General features: G+C 42.3%; 1 protein-coding gene across 3 annotated transcripts in view; it reads right to left on the bottom strand.

Moving 5' to 3' along the window:
• The window catches only part of Tjp2 (tight junction protein 2), a 120142-nt gene that overhangs the window by 84352 nt on the left and 22157 nt on the right, over nucleotides 1-13633 (bottom strand). For all 3 annotated transcript variants that reach the window (XM_074051999.1, XM_074051996.1, XM_074051992.1), the window contains one exon: nucleotides 5271-5385. The gene's annotated coding sequence lies outside the window, so the exon portion shown is untranslated. Of the gene's footprint in view, nucleotides 1-5270; nucleotides 5386-13633 lie in introns of those variants that run through there.

Raw genomic sequence — 13633 nt, 5'->3', positions numbered from 1 at the left:
AGGCTACCTAGTGAGACCTTGACTCCAAAAACCAAACACAAAAACAGTCCAGATTTGGAAGATTTCTGGGGATAAACCAGAAGGCCAAAGCTTTGTCTTATTTATTTAATGAGTAAAGCATGCACTCTCCTTTTTGTCTGAGTTTGTTTTGTTTTGTTTTTTGGCAGTGCTGGGGTTTGAATTCAGGGTGTCACTCTTGCTAGGCTGGTACTCTACCACTTGAGGTATTCCACCAGTCCTCATTTTTGTTTGGAAAACATATTTGACTTTACTAAAACATTAGAGAGTTAAGAACAAAATCCTCTTATTTTGGTTTTTCTCCCACTTAAATGCCAATGGCAATTCCACTTTCTCCTGATGATGAATGTTTGCTTAAATTGTTAAGATGACTAACACTTCATAGATTATTATTTGGAGCACTGCTCTCTCATTTAAATACTTAAGGGAAGAAAAAAAGGGAACTATCACGTGGGTATTGGTAAAGCTACTTGAATGAAATCTCTATTACCAGCAGTCGCTAATTTGCTCACATCCCTGAATGCTGAAGAAACTTCAAATAAATGTACAGGTAAATCCAAATGTTAAGAGCTAACAACACATTGTTAGTCTACCATTTTTACAAACAGGCAGGTTTGGGAAGGAAATAAAGGACAAGACATCTGTTCTCAGATAACCTATGTATTTATAGGTATTCCGTGTTTAAAAACAGCAGCAGCTGAGAAAGCACAGCCCCTTTCTTTCATGAATTTTAAATGCTTCGTATTCTAATAATTTCCCAACAGTACCCTGATAACACAAAAGACAGGGCTCTGAAATATGAGTACCTATGTGCTTGAAGTGTAGCTCAGCGGTAGAGCACTTGCCTAGCATGCACAAGACCCTGCGTTCAATCCCCAGCACCACAAAATTAATTAAGGAATTAATTAATCAGAGAATTTTATCTACAGACTCAAGAACCCAAAGCCACCAGAGTAGTGGCTTGAGACCCTGATTTCCACAACACTGTTTTGCCTGGTGAACCAAAAGGAAATATGGCAAAAACAAAAACAAACAAAAGGATGCTACAAGCCAGTGAGAGAGCACAGCTAGGAGTGGGTTTCAACAAACCCCAGTTCCTCTACTCTTTAGGTTCAATCTTAGGACATTGCTATGATCTGGCTTTTTTTTTTTTTTTGTAGTACTGGGACTTGAACTTAGGGCCTTCACCTTGACCCACTCCACAGCCCTATTTTTGTGAAGGGTTTTTTGAGATAGGGTCTCATGAACTATTTGCTTGGGCTGGCTTCAAACCACAGTCCTCCTGATCTCTACCTCCTGAGTAGCTAGGATTACAGGTGTGAGCCACTGGCAGTTCTTGACCTACAAAAATGCAAGTTTTTGTGGTTCAGCTTAGTGGCTATGTGATTTGGGCACAGCCCAAGCTCTAAGCTTCCATTTCTTCAGGGTGGAAGGGGTGTTGAGCCATTTTTGCTGAAAAGCACTGAGTCCTTAGTTGGGCCCACAAATTAACTAAAAGCAGGAGAAAAGTTTGGTATCCCTGTCTCTATTTTGTACCTGTTGTCCTTTGCTCTGAGCCACTCATTCTCTTCTGCAGCCACCTTGGACTCAAGGAAGGACAGGAATGATTAGTAGCAACTTCATGACAAGGGACTTAAACTACCCCTAAATGAATAGCAGAGCCTTGCAGGACAGTTCACTCCTCCAAATGAGGACAATAACCTATAATGATGAGGCTGCACCTTGGAGCAGCGGTAACCATGTTTTGGGAACCAGATCACTCCTCTCAAGTAATGACAGCAATAACAATGGCTATGGAAACCTCAAAGAACAAATGAGATAATGACCAAAAAGACCACACCTATGACTAGGACTGTTTAACCTTGCATATCTCTCTCCCTCTGCCCCTAATTCTTTGTCTACTTAAACCTATATAGCTCATGTCTTTCCCCCAAAGATGGCTGAAGATGGACTGAGTGCTTATTCTGCCTCTTCCCCTAGAGTGTCCTGGGCCATGTAATAAATCTCCTTTCTCTACCCTTCACCATGTCTCTTTATTTGGTATACAGGGGCAACAGGCTGGATCTGACAGGTGGAAGGCCAGGAGTTTGGGGGCTGGTGTCCAAAACTCTGGTTTTAGTGTGACAGGTTGACTTGTATTTCCTCAAAATTCATATGTTGAAGTGTTGACTCCAACACCTCAGAATGAGGCCTTATTTGGAGGCAGGTCTTCAGAAGTAATGAAGATAAAGTAAGGTCTTGAAAGGGGGCCTTCCTCCAAAATTACTGATGTCCTGATAAAAGGGGAATTGTGGGCACAGGGCCATTCATAGGAAAGAAATGTAAGGAAGTGGAGACGACAATCATCTATGAGCTAAGAGGCCACCCCATGAACTTCCCAGCTCTCACAGCGAACCAACCTTGACGCCTTGACCTGAACTCCCACTCTCCAGAACTGTGACACAATAGATTCCTGTGACTTCAATCACCCACTGCTTTATTACTGCCACCCCAGCAAGCAGCACAGATGGGATGGCTGATGGCTGTGCCCGCAGCTCATGGGACAGGTGTGAGACTTAAAGGAGACCACGTCAAGTAAAGCATTTAGCACAGCACCCAATTACACAGTATGCACCAAATTTTTTTTTATTATTATTAATTACTATTACCACTGGTAGACACTGCATTTCACATCAGAATCACAATGACATTCTCAGGACATACACAGGCCTTCTCTTGTAGCCTAGTGTGGCATCTCTAGAACCTCTGAGGTATAGTCTGTGCCCCCTAAGTTTCTTTTCTGCCCTTGACACACCTGGCCACCAACTTTTCATCTCAGGTTACCTCTCAGCTATGACCTGAGTCAGGAGTCCTCCCCTGACCTTCTGCCACATCCTCTGTAAGGGGACAAACACCAGTGCAGTCTTTTCTCCCAGAAGTGCAATTACAGGTCCCAAATTAGACCGAAAATTTAGATTCCTCCAAATGTCCCTTAGGCAGGGCTGTGTGAACTACTCCTTAAAACTGGGAGGAAAGAACCGCAGGTAGGGAACTCTGTTTCCCCACACACAAGGCTCTACTCTAACCAGCTATTAAAGGAGCACTGTGGGTTAGGGCTCCCTTAGGTATGGTCTGCAAAGCACAAGCAGAGGCCAGTCTGGGAACTTGTTAGACATGCGAGGTTCTGGGCCTTGCCTCAGGCTGCCAGAGCAGAAACTCTGGGCATGGGGCCCAGAGTTCCCCTGAACAAGCCCTCTGAAGTTTGAGAACCATTGCCCTGGGTCTGTCCCATCCAGTGTGAGGTCTGACTGCAGGTGGGAACTCCCAGAATTCCTGCAGACAGAGAAGCTCCAAGGAAGGGTGAATGACAGAGGGGCTCCCAGAGGAATAGAAGAGAAGCTCTCAAGCTTTCATCTCCAACTCACTTTTCTAAGCCCAGATGGTGGAGTGAGTCAGTGTCAGCTGTAAGGCATCTAAATTGCCTAACAATGAGATCCCACATCTTGGAAGTGAGTCTGCTCTGGATTCTTAACTGATGTTGTCAAAGCAGAAAGGTGATAATCAAACCCCTTAAAGTAGCAAGACAGCAGGCAAATAGTGCTCTCCAGAAGAGACTTCAAGATGGTAGAGGAGGATGGATGGGGGCTGATGATCAGAAACCATGGGTCAAGAGCAGACTCTACAGACACCTTCCTCCACCCAGCATCCTTGCTCAACAAACTCCAATAGCACCTAGGAATTCTTAACTTCAGGCAGCCACTAGCAATTGATCCGAACTGGTTTTTAAGAGAAACCTGTTTACCAGCCTGAGTTTAGGGGTTAAGTGTTCTAGTTTGTAGACTTAGTATAAAAAGCTGCTATTAGTCGGGCCTGGTGGCTCACACCTTGAATCCCAACACTCAGGAGGCCGCGGTAGGAGGATCATGGGTTCCAAGTCAGCCTGGGCTATGTAGCAAGGCCCTGTCTCAAAACAAACAGCAGTAGAGCACTTGCCTAGCCTTGGGTTGGATCCTCAGAACTACCAAAAAAAAGGCTGTGTGTAGTATCACTCACCTGTTATCATCTCAAGCTACAGAGGAGGCTTAGATGGGGAGAATTGCAGTTCCAGGACAGCCTGGGCAAAAAAGTTCATGAGACCCCATCTCAACAGAAAAGAAGCTTGGGCATGATGACACAAACCTGTCATCCCAGCAATGGTGGGAAGCATAAAATAGAAGTCCAGGTTGGCCTGGGCAAAAAGCGAAACCCTGTCTCCAAAATAACCAGAGCTAAAAGGACTGTAAGGTGTGTCTCAAGCAGTACAGCACCCGCCTAGCAAGCATGAAGCCAAAAAAATCTTTCCTCTCCTTAAGCTGTTAACATCAGGTATCTTATCACAGTGAAAAAGTCTGACTAACGACGTCCCCATTGAGACAACCAGACTTGGTATGTGCCCATTCTTGCTATTCATGAAATCATCTAGCCTCATGCCCCTTAGGATCTGAGGCTCGGAGACAGCACACCACAAGAAGGCAGCAGCAGTCTGGAGTGTGCAGGTCACACGGCACTCAACTCCAGCTCTCACACGTGGGCTGGAAGCCACCCAGGAGAGAGCTTCCAGCTTAAACAGATAGGAATTAAGAGTCAAGCACACGAAAAAAACTCCAACCTCATCCCAGCCAGCTATGGACTGGCCTATAATCAGGGGTTAAAGTGTAACCAAGAACAAACACATCCCAGCATCCGTCCAAATAAAATTTAATACCTTGTAAATCTTATGTAATTCACCCTTAAAATTGAATCAGTAAATAGATAATACACACTCTTAGCTCTTTCACTAAAAGCTTGTACATAATTAATCTCCAGCAGCCAGCATCCTGTCTTTTATATCTTCAGCGAAGTGCTAACCACTGTTACATAAGTTTACTACCTCAACAACAATGAACAAAACGTGGCCTACCAAAATGACCTCCAACCCCAGAATACCAATCCCACCAGCCAGACATTTGTTAGGAGCCAGAGGAGTTGTCCTGATATGCTAGGCCAAGAAAATGCATTCACCAATCCTTGGCAAAGTTACACTTAGCAATTCAGACATAAATGCAGGCAAGATGTTTCCTATCAAATTTTCTTTGGAAATTTACATATCAACATCAAAAATGGTGATCTTGACTATATCTATTCTTTTTTAAATTTTTTTCTTTTTTGTTTTTGACTGCATATATGATGTGAAATAATTCACACCAAATTTTTGGTGGAGTCAGTAGGCTGATAAGAGACAAACAAGTAAGTACCTGGGAAAGCCACCTGTGTGCAGGCGCAGGTCTGTGCTTTGTGGAGCTCTTCTGCTTGCAGCTGGGGTGCCAGTCCCACTCGCAAGGAGAGGATAATAAGGTGGTACTCCGCACCCTGCAAAACACAGCATGGTTAAAAATCCAATACGGTCATTCCCAGCATAGTGAGATCTTGGGAAATACACAGAAGTTCATGTACCATGTAATTCACCCTTATAGTGTGGCTTTTAGTGTATTCACAGACTTGTGCAACCAGCACCATATTCCATTTGAGAACAGTTTCATTATTCCTAAAAATTAACCCTACATCCCTTAAGCCATCACTTCCTAACCCTCTAATTCCTTCCCTACCCCCGGGTCCCATGTAACTACCAATCAAATTTTTGTTCTATAGATTTCCCTATTTGTATATTTCATAGAACTGGACACTGGTGGCACTCAACCACCATTTTTACTTGGCACACCACTTTCAAGGTTCATCCTCGGTGCAACATGTATCAGACCTTCATTACTTTTTATGGGCAAATAATATACCACTGTATGGATATACCACATTTTATGAATCTATTTATTGGTCAGTTGGTGGACATTTGGGTGGGTTGCTTCTACTCTGGCTATTATGAATGAACACTCACGCCCAAGGTTTACGTATGTTTTCTTTCGTCTCGGGTATAGTGGAATGGCTGCCCCAGTGGTTTCAGTTTTTAAAAAATGAAGAAAATTAGTAAGCACACAGTTTGGAATCATCAATTCACCGCGGATCAATCTGAGGAAAGAGATCTTCTGAGAATTCACAGAGGTGAAATAGCTAAAGAATCCTTCTTTTTTTTTTTTTTTTTTTTTTTTTGGAGACAGGATCTCACTATGTAGCTCAGGCTGGCCTCAAACTCACAATCCTCCTGCCTGAGCTTCTGAAGTGCTAGAATTACAGACATGCACCACCATGCCTGGCAAGGAAGCTTTTCTATTACTATGATAAAATATACATTAAAACTTACCATTTAATAAAAGGAAGAAGAAAAAAAATAGGTCTTTTCTGGTGATGGATACCAGTGGCAGGAGGGTGGGCACAAAGAAAGGAGGAATATGGTGGATGTGTTTTGTATCCATATTTGAAAAATAGAAGAAGGAAACCTGTTGAAATTGTTCTAAGAAGTGGGGGAGAGGGGAAGGGTGAGGGTAAATCCAACTAAGATACATTGTAAGCATATGTGAATATCACAATGTATCCCCCTGTACAACTATTATATACTAATAAAATGTTTTTAAACTTACCATTTAAAAAAGTACAACAGAGAGAAAGCATTTTAAACTAAAAGGGAATTTGTTTTTCACAGCTTCCATTAACACTGTCTTATGATAACATTGTGAGTTGCCCGTCATCAGAAACAATGGTGCTTTCTCTTTTACCCCTCAGTATAAGAAAACCCAAGAAATACCCCAGCCACACACTATCATACCCCTTGCTTTCACCACTACAAGGAGGCATGCTCATTTCTGGGTGGTGCCTGGGCTGGGCAGCACAGTGGGCTGGTGTGCTACCCAAGGTATCTTGTGGCATGTGTGCAGAGCGCACCATTTCCCACAGGGCAAAACAGAAGTGGAGGACGGGGCTGATTTTATTTGCACAGGCGAAGACCACTTCCCTTCTCCTAGGATCAGCAGGAAATGTAGGCAGAGGATAACCGAGGCCATCTGGACATCCCACAAAGCAAGCAGCGGATTAGAGTCCAGCCCCATGTCGTCTCCATTATTACTTCCAAAGATAAATAAATGGCTAGCAAATCAAGAAGTGTTTCCTAAGCATTTGGCCTGAATATGGAATTTTTCTCTAGGTATCAGCTCCAAAGAGAGCTTTTCTTTTATTGAAATGGTTTACTTTTTAACTCAGTTTTTTTTTTTCATTTCTAAGACAACGGATTTTAACTTTCTGACTTTTTTTTTTTTTTTTTTGTAATATTCCAGGGTTTTTTGACTGGAAAACACCAGTAACAGTCAGCTCTTTCTAAAATATACCATTGTTAACTGGGGCCTACAAATTCAGAAAAAACTTGGCAGAAACAAGTAAAATATATTCTTTATTTTCAATTGTTTTGACAGATATGTAAAATTCTCATCAGGTAACATGAGTTAAAATTGAAAACCTTTACAAATTTTGAAAGGAAAATCCAGGACTGGGGTGTGGCACAAGTGTTAGCTGCTTGCCTAGCAAATGTGAGGCCCTGAGTTCAAATCCCCATACTGGGATGGATGGAGGAAGGGAGGAAGGGAGGAAGGGAGGAAGAAAGGAGGGAAGGGACTGAGGGAGAGACGGAGGGAGGATGAAGGAAGGAAGGAAGGTTAGGTTGGCTCAGTATTTTTGTGTTTGAGTGTCAAATTTTTGTTTGTTTGTTTCCTTTCTTCATTTGTGCCTATACTGAAAGCGAGAAAGTGCTGGCAGGTATTTGCTGAAGACCTACTGTGCTACAGTGAGGTAAATGTGCACATGTCTACACCTCTCATCTCTGTTTCAGTAAACCTGCAAAACTCAGTCAACTGTCGTTTGGTAGCAGCTTTGACCAACTGTACAGTTTACTGAATAAAGTCTTCTTCCTAAACACAGGAGAGGCAGGGCGGATTCCTCAAGCTTTTGAAGAGTGGACTGTGCCTGACTCCCGATTATGTCTTATACACAACTTAGCTCCCCTGAAAACTGTACAGTACTGCGTGTGTGTCGCCTCAAGCAGACAACTATCTGAGAATGAAAGGGATGGGATTCTTGGAAGAAACACTGGCTCACTGTTTAGCCAATGAGCCCAGAAGTCTTGGTTCAGAATGTTCATGAAGAGTTCCCTCCATAGAAGCAGAGCCAACAACCTCTTCTTCCCACTGAGATCTTTAACATCTTCTGGGAGGGGAGATACTGGGACTAAAAGCCATGGGGAACATCAGACATTGCAAGGTCAAGAGATACACAAGAGTGCACCTCTGCAGCGAGCCGCTCACAGTGTGGTCCAGGGGCTGAACGACTGCATCCCCTGGACTTCAGCCTCACCTGGGCAGACAGTGCTGTTTGGGAGCTTGTGAGAAATGCAGAGCTTCAGGCCCCATCCTGACCCACACAAGCAGAATCTGCATCTCAACAGTGACTCATGTACACATTAAAGTTTAAGAAATAAGAGCTGGGGGAGTGGCTGGAGCTGTAGAACACCTGCCTAGCAAGCATGAGGCCCTAAGTTCAAACCCCAGTACTACCAAAAAAAAAAGTTTAAGAAATTAACACATGACAGCAGGAAGTAAACCTTGTAAGATACCCAGAAAGGAGTGTTCCCTATAAGCTTAGTGAGGGATACAAATATGTCCCTCGAAAGGCTGGGTCAGGAAGCCAAACCTGGGTCAGAAAACAAAAACTGGGAATTGGTGAAGCAGGGTTTTGTCCATGTGTATTCAGAACTGAGAATTTTACAGATTCGGGGACGATCTCTTTTACCTCTGAGGCAGTGCTATGTCATCAGGCTTAAGGGACTATTTTGTCTAAAACAACAACAACAAAACACCCATTTAACTTTCCTTATAAAGGTAACGAATAATTTGACTTCTGTGTGGCTTGATTTGGGGAAATGAGGTGAGGCAGACATGGTTCCTTCTAGGTACTCATTCCATTTGCAGGGAAAGGGGGAGGGATAAAGGAGAATGGTGAAGGGGGTGAATTCAAGTATGATATTTGATATACTGTAAGAACTTCTGTAAATGCCACATTGTACCCCCATCCAACACAAGAATAAAAAGAAAACTTAAAAAGAGAAAGGCTATCTCCAAACAAAAACTAGTCAATCAATTTACACATCTGACTCATGACCTTGTTTGCACAACACTCGTCATGACAGTCCTGAGGCAGGAGCTAAGAAGATCCAGTTTCTGTCTGAGGAACCAGCTCTTGATCATGATGACTCAAATGAGGCTGAGTCTCCTACTAAGACAATGTGGAGACTAAATTAGAATTCAGAAATGGCAACTATAGAGACCATGTGTCATAGCTGCCAATTCCCTAATTAGATGTCCAGAAAAAACACCCCTAAATCAACTGCAATCAGTAAGCCCAGATTTGGCCTTGGGTCCTCCCTAGTTAGACGCTTTAAGCAGTCGCCCACCACTGACACCTGTATAATGTATGAAACCTGTTTGCCATTCTGACAAAAGATCCTCCCAGCCTAAAGTGCTGTTCTTCCACCACCAAGGTCCAGGATTCGGTATGCACAGGTCCAGAGGCTCCTTAAAGAATCACAGTTTGAATTGGTGCTGGTGGCTCACGCCTATAATCCTAGCTATTCAGGAGGCAGAGATCAGGAGGATTGTAGTTCAAAGCCAGCCCAGGGCAAATAGTTCAAGAGACCCTTTCTCACAAAAACCCATCACAAAAAAGGACTGGTGGAGTGGCTCAAGAGGTAAGAATGCCTGCCTGCACGAGGTAATCACAATTTGGTCATTACAACCTGACTTCCACAGCCCTTGCTAGCCACATTAACTCACAGTAACTCTATACATCTTGCCCCTCCACAAATGTACACACTTCCTTTTACTTTCTAGAGAAGAACTAAAATAATAATACAATAATGTCTCAAAATTTCATTGCATTCTGAGAACTCACCAAAAGAATTATCTATTTTTCTTCTAATAAGAAGTACCATTTACAACTAGGAAGAAAATCTATCTAAATCAATTTTGGACTCGATAATTCTTTTATGGGAGGTTGTCCTCAATGCTAGGAGCACCCTGAGTGCCCCAACGACACTGCTGAACAAGAAAGGAGGGATTCTCCATCTCCACCTCCATGGAAAACCACTGGCTAGTGATCCTAGCAGTTCTCTTAGGAGATGGAACCATGGGGGAGTCCCCTTTATTTTTCTGTATTTTCTGAATCTTCAGTAAAGAATGTCTACCATTTCTAGGGCACAAATAAGCCAGGAATATTCACATTTTAACAAAGAAATATCATTTGATATACCAACTTGATTGGGCCTGCCACTGTGTGGCTAAGGCAATTTAAAAATTAAATTCAGACCCTAGAAATATTGTCTAACACACAGCCACCTTAAACTGAACTACTTCTCAATGTCTAAAAGACACAAAAGTAGGATTGTAGGGGGAAAAAAGGTTGAAATGAGGCCTGTAACCAGGCAGAAAAGCACTTCCAACTCCTTCTTCAGCTTGCTAAATCACTGGGACTTTACAAAGAGCTGCAACAGGAAAAGTACCATGATAAGAAAAGCATTTCCCTGAAATAATGTCTGCCGAACCCTTTTGCCCACTGTTTTGCAGGGGTAAGGGGGTGAGGTGGGTCTGGAACCCAGGGCCTCACTTCCTGCTAAGCAAGTGCTCTATCACTAAGCTACACCCCCCCAGCCTCCAACTGTACACTTTAGTCAGAAAAACACTTACATTGTTAAAAAAATTTTCTTCATCCATAAGCATTGCTACATTTGCAGACCATGTTAAAAAATTTTTCTAAATCAGAAAATTAAAACATCTAAGATTGTAAAAATGGAGCTGGGAGCCAGTGGCTCATGTCTGTAATCCTGGCTACTCAGGAGGCAGAGATCAGGAGAATCACAATTCGAAGCCAGCCCGGGCAAATAGTTCCATGAGACCCTATCTTGAAAAAATCCTTCACAAAAATATGGCTGGTAGAGTGGCTCAAGGTGAAGGCCCTGAGTTCAAGTCCTAGTACCGCAAAAAAAAAAAAAAAAAAGATTGTAAAAATGGGCTCTCAACGCACCTGTTACTTTATCTTTTCAGGTGTTATCCAAAAACATCATCACTATTTTTTCAATCAGTCTGGGAACACCATTCCCACCAAGAAGAAATAAGCTCTCAATGAAGAACTTAGTATCTATTATTCCCACGAGAGAGATGACCTAGTCTCTCTCTCTGGGCCCCCAATAGCCAAAAAGGATTTATATCTATAGAAGTTTCCAGATGCCTCTGCTTACCCAGGGTGCTGCCACAGGTTCACATGTCTTCTGCTCTCAGGTAGAAGTTCTCTTTTGTTGAGAGGGGTGACACCCACTGCTGCTTCCAGAATAGCCATGTATTTCTTATATCTCATCCTGTCTTTCTCAGTCCAAGGTCCTGTAAATTCTATAACGACTGAACTAATGTTTGCTCAACTGGAAGCTACTACTCCTTTTGATGCTGTATGTATCCCCAGCTATACCTGTCAAACACAAGAGTTAGAGAATGGGGGCGGGGGGGTAGGAATCCAAACCAGGAAGAAGAAAGAGGTCTTTCAGATCTCCTCGCAATGTCAGTGTTCTATGAGGCTAAAGAACTCTGAACAAAGCACTAATGACCTGCAGGAATGACAGGGTTTTAAACACGGCTATCTAATGTAGACTCCCCAATTAATCCGCACATAAATCTTTGAGACCGCTAATCCTTCACGTACTAATGGTGCAGGACAAGGTCTGGCAATAATTGGTAAAAAGCCTACCTGCCTCTGGATGTACTAAAATCAGAAACAGATTTGCTCTTTCTACAAATATCTCTCTGCAAGACTGTGCTTGGACAAATGAGGAATTCCAGTTGTCATTTTATAGCAATGCATTTTTGACTTCTATAAACCTCTTGCTTGGGTCAGTAGCAAAGCAAAGATTAATCAGTTACAAAGCCATTGTAGGTTTTATAATATTTTTAAAATATCTCTAAAACCCAATGGGGTGATCCCTGTTAGCATGAAAATATCTTATTTATAGGTATTCAGTATCTATCTTTTCCTCTTTTTTGGTAAGAATATCCCCTTGGCTTCAAGAACCTTCCTTTCAAAGGGGGGATGAGGGTGAATATGGTGGATGTATTTTGTATCCATATATGAAACAGAAGAATGAAACCAGTTGAAATTGCTCTAAGAAGGGGGGAGGAGGAAAGAGGGAGAGTGATGGAGGGGGCAAATCTAAGATATATTGTAAGCACATACGTAAATATCACAATGTATTCCCCTCTACAACTATTATATGCTAATAAAAAAATAAAAACTAAAGAATCTTCTTTCCTTTTGTCCATAAGGAAAACATGAGACATCCATCATGGTGACCCATTTCATGGATCATGGTACACACAACCCAGACTGGACTAACCAGTCTTCTCTGGGATGAAAACATAACATTAAAAGAGGATTGTCCTCTTGCCATTGGAGTAGTAACCAGAGCTGACAGGGAGTTAGGACCAATGGCAGGCATGGGCTCTTCACTAGGTGTTGAGAGCAGCAGCACTAAGAGAAATGTCACGACATCCTTTGTGCTTCTGGACCCAACTGTGTGGAAGACAACGAGATCCCAGCTATTAAAGCTATAAATTGACTTTTGTGACCTTGAACTGTAATGTGTTTCTGAAAAAGTTCTGACTTATACCTCCTCCCTCAGCAATTCTTTCAAGCTATGTTGGAAGTGTATGTGTGGAATTGATGCTGCTTGTCTAAACAAACTCAAATAGGGCTAGTGGAATGGCTCAGGTGGTAGAGCATCTGCCTAGCATGCTCTGCCTAGCAAGTGTGAGGCTGGGAGTTCAAACCCCAGTACACCAAAAAAAGAAAAAGACAGAGAGAGAGAGAGAATGGCTAGGTGCCACTCTCAGTTGGGATTAAGTAAACTCATATGAAGGGGATCTAGAACAGAATGGGAATCTTTATGTAACAGTTCTGATTAGCCATCTCCTGATTTCCCAAGAACATTTCTTTCTTTCCTTTTCCTTTTTCTTTTTTTCCTGTGGTACTGGGTTTTAAATTCAGGGCCTTGAACTTGCTAGACAAGTGGTCTACTACTTGAGTCATGCCTCCATTCCCCCCAACCCCAAGAATTTTGAACTATCTCTATAGATTTTCTTTTCCTTTAATAGCTTTATCTAAAGTTTCTTCTGTTCTCTCTCTCTCAATATCTCTCTCTCTCTCTCTCTCCCTCTCTCTCTCTCCCCCCCACCTCACCCCTAATGAATGACCTAAAATAATTTAACAGTATTTTCCAAAATGGTTGAACACACCAATATTCTTTAGAACTGAGGAAGAAAATATTGAGTCATCTATTTCCCTTTTGTTCTCTCACTCCTTAAAAATATCAATGTTTATGCTTGCATTTGTGCATTTTGCTTTCTTTTGCCCAGTCTGGCCTTGAGCTCAAGATCCTCCTGACTCAGCCTCCTGAGTGATGGGATTACAGGCATATACCACCACACCCAGCTTGTGTTTATACTTTTAAATATTTCTAATATTTACCTTGAGAACTAATACATTTTAGTTGCATTAAGGTATCTCCCTTACAAATTAGGAAGTGCTTACAAATATGATAGGAGTATATAAACAAAAAAGTCTGAAATTCAATGATTGAAATAACCTC

Source organism: Castor canadensis, chromosome 13 (assembly GCF_047511655.1).
Source record: "Castor canadensis chromosome 13, mCasCan1.hap1v2, whole genome shotgun sequence".
Lineage (NCBI taxonomy): Eukaryota > Metazoa > Chordata > Mammalia > Rodentia > Castoridae > Castor > Castor canadensis.
This window is presented reverse-complemented; position numbering and strand designations above follow the sequence as displayed.